We start from the raw sequence: 9,556 nt of genomic DNA on the forward strand, positions 1-9,556 counted from the left end.
TTCGCCCATTGAGTCTGTGTATTAAAACGTGTTTAATAAGTAAGTGCAGGAAGATGAATTAGAAAACACAGGTTTTGTTTTTTGTTTTTTTTATCTTCACCCTCAATACCACCAGTTAATTAAGGGGCCAAGTGTAACAATTCCCATTATAAATGACACAGTTTTCTAAATAGGCATTTCAAATGCCATAGACATTTGAATTAACATTTTCTTCCATTTCATAATTACTTAATTATTATCAATTAAGAGCACAGCATGAGCACATGGTGGCTTCCCAGCTGCTCATTTCTTCCTCTCAATTTGCTATTGCCATTAATTTAGTTGATGATGACAGTGTTTAACCAAATCAAACTAATTAATAACAGTCCACTGGGTCAAAGCTTTTCTCTTCGCATCTCATGCTCATTCATCAGTAGCTTACTTTTATAAAACGATCAAATTTGAGTAGCGAAAAGCATTTTTGGGCCTCCTAACATTTGGTGAAAAACTATTTGAAGCTTCCTAAATGTATATCATTCCTAGTTCCTGAAACTTATATTACTTTATGTTTATAAATAAAAATTATAAATTCCTCTGTGTGTATGCATGATCTTTTTTTGTTTTAAGAAAGAAACAAATGTTCCTTATAGTGCACTATACAATTGGGAGAAAATATCTGCCTTGAGAATTAGTTCTCCCCTGGTGAAAACCACTGCTAAATTTTTATCTGATAATGTGCAACTTCTTCTGGTGGAGAAAGCCTGCTGGACTACTTGCTTGGCCTTAGTTATTAAATTAAGCAGAAGTATGGGGTTTGATGGGTGGGTCTTTTGCTTTAAACCATATGTATGTATAAATGTGTATATATATATTTAACACTTTCATGTTTCTATATATATTGTATTTTCTAAAATAAATACAATTGCTGGGAAAAGAGCAGCAATGTTTTATATTTTTTTCAACATCTTTAATGCCTACTTTAATAAAATAGAACTTAATTCTCATATCTGCTTCTATATTCACTCTGTTGTAATATATTGTGTTGGTTGAAATATGTGAAAGAAATTCAGCATTATACAGTTACATAGATGAGCAGGATTGGAGTATTTTGATATCCTTTTCAGAGAACATTCAAAGAATATTCTTTGATTCTACATGAAAATTTGGCAATTAGTAGTGTCTTAAAGATTAGTACAATATTTATTCTGAAACTATTTGTACCTTGCTACATTAAAACACATCGTTTTGTTTTGCACATTAAATGGGACTTCTCACCATGCTTAATTTTGTAATATCATGTATTGGATTTTCAGAAAATATTGGTTCACAGAGTTTATGGTGGCAGATGTAAGTTTCCTATATTACAATAAACATTTGTTTAACTCAGGAGTCTGCAGATCAGCTGATCTTTATCTGATCTGGGACAGAGGTTCAGCAAACATTTTCTACAAAGGACCAAATACTTTAGGCTTTGTGACCGTAATACCACTTTTGTTAACAACTTCTCAAATCTGCCTTTGGAGCAAGAAAGCTACCCTAGATGATACACAAATGAATGGGTGTGGCTGTGATCCAATAAAACTTTATATAAATATAAATAGGCAACAACCTAGAAGTAAGTACTCTCCAGTGGAAAGGAGCACTTAGCACCCATATCTTTGTGTCTAATACCATTCTTTAAACAACAACGACAACAACAGTTAAAAGGTATCAGGCTCCTTAGAGAAATGGCTGATTCCAGGATTACGTCTAGAAATATGCAGGATGATACTAGAGCATCTGGTACTGCCAGAAAGTGAAAAAAAAAAATTTTTTTCTTAAAGTAATCATGGGGTTATGTCAAAGGGACACAGGAGACACAGAGCTGCCCGCGGATCCTTTGACAATGGGCGGTGCGAGTCCCTTGCCGCGGGCCAAGATGAAGTCAGCGCTCAGCTGCAGACTGCCCATTGCATGAGCAGGATCAGTGCCCCAGGCAGGCCAGCAAAGCTGGGGCAATGAGGGCCCCAGTTACAGGCTGTAGTTGCCACTGAGGCCCAAGGAGCTGAAGTTGCCCTCCTACTAAGGCCGATCCCCTCAACTAAGTCTTAGAAGGTATTTTGCTGATCTGATTGCCACTGTGAGTGCTGGCTTTACGCTCTGCTCTTATGCCTGACATCTTACTGTCTATTTTCTGGAGCTGTTTATAGATTGCTATGACATCTCTATCCAGCACCTGCATTTAGTTGTGCTTTCCTCTCTATTTCCAGCAAGTAAATTTGAAGGAAAAGAATATAGTGTGTTAGGAAAATCACAAACACCTCTGAAGTGGCCAATACTGAGACTCACCTATCCCCACCTCCTTCTCTGGGGAAGTCACAAACACACACTAAGCCTTCTGCTACCTCCACATCCTTTTCTACTGTGTGGCATTCCACAATGAAAAGGGCCAGCCAGATCTTAAACCCAGAAACCAGGAATAAGCAGCCCTAGATGCTTATTAGAACAGGAATTCTCAGTGACAGGGACACCAGGTGGATAAGAACCACCCTCAAGCAGTACAGATTTTTCTCTCTTCTCCAGCATAAAGTGGGATGTGCAGAGCCACCATCTACTGACCCTGACCCAGAGCAGTTTTTGGCCACCCAGGGAAATGGGCTGTGAAGGGACATCATCCCCGGCCCTTTTGGATTCTTTGTGCTCTGTAAATGACATGGAGATTATGTGCCCTTTCTGGACTCTTCATTCTTTCCAATAAAGGGATCATTTGAAGTTTCTGTTGTGCCCTGAACCTGCGTTTCTACAAGGCACCTATGTAGCAATTTGTTGCACAGTGTGCTTAAGCTGGAACAGCTCAACTGCCTGGGTTGTATGACTGAATGAATCTAGTACTTATAAAACAAAATTTGCTAAATCTGGAGCTATTATTGTTAGAAACCTCTCAGTGGAACCTCTGCCTTTGGACAGCTGCCCATTTCATCAAGTGTTAACCTCTCTGAAGCAGTACCTGAAGCAGCCATCTCCATGATGGCTGACCAATGATTTCTTTGTAAAACACTAAACCCTCTGTACTAGTTTGGATGTATTATGGCCCCCAAAATGCCATGTTCTTTGATGCAGTCTTGTGGGGCCAGACATAAACGTTGATTAGGTTGGAATCTTTTGATTGTTTCCATGGAAATGTGACTCAATCAACTGTCAGTGAAATGTTTGATTGGATAATTTCCGTGGAGATATGGACTTCACCTGTTCTAGTTTGCTAATGCTGCAGAATGCAAAACACCAGAGAAGGATTGGCTTTTATAAAAAGGGTTTTTTTTTGGCTACACAGTTACAGTCTTAAGGCCATAAAGTGTCCAAGGTAACACATCAGTAATCGGGTACCTTCACTGGAGGATGGCCAATGGCGTCCGGAAAACCTCTGTTAGCTGGGAAGGCACGTGGCTGGCGTCTGCTCCAAAGTTCTGGTTTCAAAATGGCTTTCTCCCAGGACGTTCCTCTCTAGCAAGCTTGCTCCTCTTCAAAATGTCACTCACAGCTGCACTCCGTTCCTTCTGTTATGTCAGTTCATTTATATGGCTCCACTGATGAAGGCCTACCCTGAATGGGTGGGGCCATGCCTCCATGGGAATATCTCATCAGAGTCATCACCCACAGCTGGGTGGGGCACATTCCAAGCAAATCTAATCAGCACCAAAAGGTCTGCCCCACAAGACTACATCAAAGATAATGGCATTTGGGGGACACAATACATTCAAACTGGCACAGAAGCTCAGACAGAAAGGGCTCACATTTGCAGCCTAGAGAGGAACATCCTGGGAGAAGGTTATTTTGAAACCAGAACTCTTGAGCAGATGCCAGCCACAACTTCCCAGCTAACAGAGGTTTTCCAGACACCATTAGCCATCCTCTAGTGAAGGTACACAATTGTTGATGCCTTACCTTAGACACTTTATGGCCTTAAGACTGTAACTGTGTAACCAAATAAACCCCCTTTATAAAAGCCAATCCATTTCTGGTATTTTGCATAATGGCAGCTTTAGCAAACCGGAACACTCTGTATGGCCAAGTATGCAGATGACTTCCTGGAAGTATCTTTGCAAAATTTTGTCTTTCTAAATTATGTACTTTCTTTAGTAGATGCTGCATTTGTGGCTTCTTCAAAAATTATACTTTGTCTTTCTTCAATGTGGCCTACAGGACGGCATCATCTGGCTGCTTACTCCTGGGATTTCTTAGTGGAGTGTATTGAATGGCCACAGTTTGATATGAATGAAGCGAACAGAGGGAATACTCAGAACCTCAGTCAGCACAACTAAATGTGCTTCAAGCAGTCTTCCAGCCCTCAGGGTCAGTTCACTTTCAGTAACCTCATTATTTCCATTAGGCACATCAGGCCTCAGTGCTTTATCGCCAACCTGTATCAGAACAATCAAGCTTTCAGCACATCATATGTAACACACACACCTTATCTTACACATTGCAGACATTTTCAGCTGGTTTCCAAACTAATGTTCAGGGCCATAGGCATAGGCAAACTAGTGTTGAAATGTCTCTAGCAATATCAGTATAAGTTAAGCTCTGTCTGAGTGTTTCTTATAACCACAGTTATCACATAAATGAATATCACCCTTGCATTACTCCGTGTTTTGAAAGATGATTATGTATGAAGTTAATACCTGACCCAGATAGTTGTGTGAATTAAAGCTCTGGGGCAAGCTTTGTTTAAACTTCTCTTCAAAAGGAAAGGGAGCTAAGTAACATCAGAACAGGTCAGATACCAACTCTAGGAAAACTGAACATCCTTTTCAATGCACCAAGAAACCTGGGAGGACTAAGCAAATACTAATAGTGTGTTGTTGAATCCTATTACAACAAATCCGTTTGAGAAAGATTTTGAAGCCCTGGCGGATGGTCCAAATATTTCAAATATATCTGGTACAACAGAAAATTTGGACAGATTCCAAGTTGCCATATTGAGATCTGACCTGTAGTGGGCTTGGCCCTAATGTTGGCTTATATGTCAAAGATTAATATTTACTGTGGGCTTGCCAAACAGTCTTTTATGAAGGAAATTTACAGTATTACTTTTTGAAGATTTTTTTTTCTTTTTCTGCAGTTTTGAGTTATATTTTAGATCTATAGTTGAATTTTTCATGAAATTTAATCTCATGAATTGCTATATTATATTAACCTAAGCATTAAAAAGAGAAATTTTAGATGAGTCTATATAACTTACTATCAAAAATAGTATAGGTATCTGGATTTATGTACTAAAATTAAGGTTGGAATACAACTCATCTTAAAGTCCTGATGTTTTGGCTTGCTAAAGCTGCTGGAATGCAATGTACAAGAAATGGGTTGGCTTTTAACAATGGGGATTTATTAAATTACAAGTTACTATTCTAAGGCTGTGAAAATGTCCAAATTAAGACATCAAGAAGAGGATACCTTCTCTGAATAAAGGCTGCTGGCATCCAGGGTTCCTCTGTCAGATAGCAAGGCATATGGCCGGCATCTGCTGGTACTTTTCTCCCAGGTTCCTCTGTCAGCTTCTGGTTCCAGTGGCTTTCTCTCTGAATACCTGTGGGTTCTGTCAGCATCTCTGGGCATTTCATTCTCTCAACTCTCTCCAAATGTCTCTCCCTTTTTATCCTCTCATAAAGGACTCTGGTAAGGGATTAAGACCCACCTTGAATGGACTGGGTCACATCTCGGTTGAAATAACTTAATCAAAAGGTCCTACCCACAATAGGTCTAATAATCCACAGGGATGGATTAAAAGATCATGGCATTTTCTGGGGTATATAACAGCTCCAAAACAGCATACATGATCATAATTTTCTGTTTTTTCCTAAGTGATCAGCTTCAAACCTTTAGAGTAAAACATTTTTAATGGAGGGAATTTGTACTACTTGGAAACAAATAGTTATAATGCTTTGGGAATATCTTTATAATGTAAGCTAAAATATTCCTGCTAGGATATGTTTTCAAATAAGAACATAACTTTATAGCACAGAATGAATGTAGTGGTGGTTCCTATGATTTATAATACATAGATAGGTTTTGCATTTCTCAGTGAAATAAAAAATCTATAATCAGATTTGATATTACTCTGAAAATTTATTCAAGGGAAGGTATATTGTGAAACACCAATACTGGAATAAGTTCTTTAGGTTTATTTTGGAGCGGAACATGGCCAGAGTAGTTCTCAAATTGTGCTAGAGCAGCACTCTGTTCTGTTGACGAGGCAAACAGGTTTTATAAGCAACATTTGCATCCAGCTAGTCAGTATAAGCAGGCAAAGGTACTGACTATTAAATTTCAGAAGCACTTTCTTTGGATTGGCCCCAGATGCCCTGGAACATTTCGTATGCTGGTAATCAGTGAAAACAGCAATAATACTCATTACAGCAAGGGCAATTTGGGGGTAAAAAATTTGGGGAAATAAACTTAAAAAGTCCCTGTAATAAAGTGTATACTTTGTGCTTGTCCGTAGGAGAAGGGAGATTTGGTGGAGGGAAGGCTTCTGGATCAAAAGTTAATAAGGTGTTTTTGTGTTTGTTTAAAGACAGCACTTGAGTAGAAGGGAATCTACATGTCAGGTATGGGACTGCCATAATAAGCAATGAAGACAAACTTATCAGAAAGATATGGGAATGCAGCTGGAGTCCCGCAATCAAGCCGGTGGCTGTTGTTAGTAAGGGAAGGGGCTCAACATAGTAGACCATCCAGGAAGCTCCAGTGGGTAAGTGAGGGTGGGGGACTTCTACCATCATCAATTCTTAAAGAAAAACCCTTTCCTTAAAAGGAAGAGAATTTTTATACTTAGAGTATATAGGGCATGATGTGGATTTATTAGACTCATAGGTGAAACAAAACAGAAACCATTCAGGTGAGGAAAACACTCACTCATGGCAGTTTTCAAGCATGCAAATTGTTTTCTGAAAGTATCACACTTCCTCTTTAGAGAAGGCCACTAATTAGAATTTGGTAATTCTTACCTCAAGAAAACTTGAATTATTTGAGGGGAAAGGGTGTTCCAAGGGTAATCTATCTTTCACATTCATATTCAGAACCCAGCAACCTGAAGTACATTTTCAGTACTTTAACTACCTCAGTAATACTAGCAATGTAAGAGATTAGGATGGAGATCTCAACTTGAAACAACACCTGGTGCCTCTGGCAATTGAATGTTTTGTCAAACGCTTTTGTTGATTGGTTTAAATGTCATTCATGTTAGAGTAAAATATGCCTTTTAAAAAAACTTGTTAATAACACTTTACAAATTTGTGTTTAAAAAAAGCTAAAGAATACTGGCTTGTTTTTTGGTGATGGGGGGTGTGTGTGGAATAAACTAATTGGTTGCTATTGCTGCATACCTAAGTAATGGGCTAGTTGGAGAACCAGGATTATTTTTAGAACATTAGATTTCTATATAAATACAACTCAAAACTACTAGCTTTATAGCTTTTGGGGGTGGTGGTGATGGGTTGTGTGGGTTTTGTTTTGTTTATTAATTAGTCTTTAAGGTAGGGTTTCTTTTTGGAGATTATTGGGCCATCATTAAATGTGTACCTGTGAACAGATTAACTATATGTATAATGGGCTTTACTAAAATCCACTAAATAAACACTACTCAATTACAGTCTGCAAGCCAAAATGCGTCTGTGTTATCACATTAATTGCAAATAATGAATTTGCTGCTGAAGTCTACAACAATGGAATTAGATGAGTGCTATGCACTTACTTAAAAATAAAACTAGTTTTAGGTTAAGAAAAAAAAAAAAAAAAAAAAAAAAAACTAGGGGAAAGGGGAGAAGCAAAAGCCAATTGGAAGAGCCCCAATAGCAAAATCTGGAACAAGTTGAGCAAGAAAATAAAATAGTATTGGATTATTCCCAAAGTATAAAATAAATAGTCACAAGTCCATACTGACATAAATAAATGAATAAATGAAAGGAAAGAGACAAATTTCCTATGTAGAAGAATTACAAATAATTATGTAGATTTTTCACCCTCAAGAAGGTGGAGCATAACTCCCCACTCCTGAAGTGTGGGCTTGTACACAGAGACTTCCTTTCACAGAACACAGTATGGGTGAGGATGGGGGAAGAGTGTCTTTACAGATAGTCTGACAAACAGTACCCCAAATAGGTGATCTAGGTTGACATTAAAAGTCACAAATCATGTTGATACTATGTACCCTTGATATCATGAGATAAAAATGGCAATTTACATCTGTGATCCTCCTCCCAACAACTCATAACCACAGTATAATCGCGTGCAAAACATCAGACAAATCTCTATTGAGGGAGATTCTATCAAATATCTGACTACTACTCCTCAAAACTTTTAATGTCACCGAAACAAGGCAAGTCTGAGAAACAGTCACAGTTTAGAGTAGTCTAAGGTGACATGACTACTAAATGTAATGTGATATCCTGGATGGGAGCCTGGAACAACAACAATGACAAAAATGAATAGTAGGTAAAAACTAAAGATATCTGAATTAAGTGGACTTTCATTAATAATAATGCACTGATATTGGTTCATTAATTGTAACAGATGTATCATATTAATATAAGATGTTAATAATAGGGAAAACTGGCAGGGTATATGGCAAATCTCTGTGTTTTCTACATTACTTTTTTCCTGTAAATCTAAACCTATTCTAGAATTTTAAAATATTTTAAAAATTAGGCAGCAGGCTGGATCAGTTTCCATGCCATAGGCTGCCCATGTCTGGTCTAGGATATAATTAGCTATCAGCTCTGATGATCACGGTTGGTTATTTTCATGTACCATGGGATCACCTTGGGTTTGACTGATTTAGGATGGGCTTGAATGGAGTGACTTGGTGCTGATTCATGTGTCTCTCATCTTCCACCTGGGATTTGTGAGCTATCCTGGGCAGAGACACAAGAGCATGTGAAAGGACTAGTGAGCCCTAGAATCAGAACTGAAACGTTTTCACTTTTACCCCATTCCATTGAGCAAAGACACATGGTCTAATTCAAGTCAAGACAAAGAGAATTATGTTCTCAATAGGAAGGCATTGCATAGTTGCATACCAGAGGGTGTGGATATAGGGAAGATGAGGTCTTAGAGCTAATAGTGCAATTTGCCAATCAGATGAATAGTATTAGGAATAATCTCATCTGTTTGGAAAAAGAACTGTTTCCCTTGCAAGAAAATATGTTCCACTCTTTTTTCTAATTTGGTGGATATAAAATAGTAAATCTCTGAAAAATATTTGTTTCACAAATGTCCTTCACTTCTTTTTCTGGCTTTAATTTCAGTGTTTTTAATGCTTAAGTGATGATCCTGTAGCAGTTATATATGTTTCAAATATTTTCTCTCCAAAAATTTTGACACTACTTTTACTTTATTATGCTCTTTTTTGAACAAATTATATACTCAATTTTCACAAGTGTTTCATGTTATTTAAAATGAATGAGTGTTCTACAAATGTTGGGTAAACATATCTATGTACATCAAAATTATTCATTTTGTTGTTTAAATCATCTATAGACATACTTTGTGTGTGATTTCTTTTTTGGAGGCCTAATCTGTCAATTACTGAGGGAGATGTGTT

General features: G+C 37.7%; 1 pseudogene; it reads left to right on the forward strand.

Moving 5' to 3' along the window:
• Positions 1 to 1,807: 1,807 nt before the first annotated feature.
• Positions 1,808 to 4,618, forward strand: LOC119530389 (annotated as a pseudogene).
• Positions 4,619 to 9,556: the final 4,938 nt, after the last annotated feature.

This window comes from Choloepus didactylus, chromosome 3 (genome assembly GCF_015220235.1).
Source record: "Choloepus didactylus isolate mChoDid1 chromosome 3, mChoDid1.pri, whole genome shotgun sequence".
Taxonomy (NCBI): Eukaryota; Metazoa; Chordata; class Mammalia; order Pilosa; family Megalonychidae; genus Choloepus; species Choloepus didactylus.